This window comes from Idiotropiscis lumnitzeri, chromosome 5 (genome assembly GCF_059441095.1).
Source record: "Idiotropiscis lumnitzeri isolate Australia: NSW breed Sydney's pygmy pipehorse chromosome 5, RoL_Ilum_1.0, whole genome shotgun sequence".
Taxonomy (NCBI): Eukaryota; Metazoa; Chordata; class Actinopteri; order Syngnathiformes; family Syngnathidae; genus Idiotropiscis; species Idiotropiscis lumnitzeri.
Window position 1 is genome coordinate 5,928,571 of NC_142395.1, and position 594 is coordinate 5,929,164.

Sequence of the window (594 nt, forward strand, 5' to 3'; positions counted from 1 at the left end):
ATGGGCGGGCGCTACGCAGTTGAGTGTGGGGTTGAGCGTATGTCAATAAAGCCGACAGTATCGGACCTCGCTGTAGTGGCATCCTTATTTGCAGGATTAAAAACACAACATCTGTGACTTCAATCATGCATTGTAGATTGTTGTGACACATTTGTGACTGTGGTTATAGTTTCAGATTCTTGTTACGTATTTTTGGATTGAAGTATTTGCCACAATAAAGACAACATGTATAAAATGCAAAATTTTGAAAGGAATTCTCGCTTACGGCCATACTACCCTGAGAACGCCGGATCTCGTCCGATCTCGGAAGCTAAGCAGGGTCGGGCCTGGTTAGTACTTGGATGGGAGACCGCCTGGGAATACCAGGTGCTGTAAGCTTTTGCACCGCAAAAAATAAATAAATAAAAAAAACTTTGACAAATGTAAGCAAGTATGCGAGCTGCTTTTTTATAAATTTCCACATATTCGCCTGACAGGCTGAGAGCACAAATTGCCAACATTCAGCGTCCCCTGCCTTTGGGTGTTGCTACAGTCTCGCCGTGGACGACTCGCAAATGCGTGTGGCAATTTGCAAATGCGTGTCTGGAGACTTGA

At 44.4% G+C, this 594-nt stretch overlaps 1 non-coding gene across 1 annotated transcript; it reads left to right on the forward strand.

The window, feature by feature from the left end:
- Window positions 1-259: 259 nt before the first annotated feature.
- Window positions 260-378, forward strand: LOC148336708 (5S ribosomal RNA). The gene has a single exon (XR_015843478.1). It is a non-coding gene; the product is annotated as a 5S ribosomal RNA (ribosomal RNA).
- Window positions 379-594: the final 216 nt, after the last annotated feature.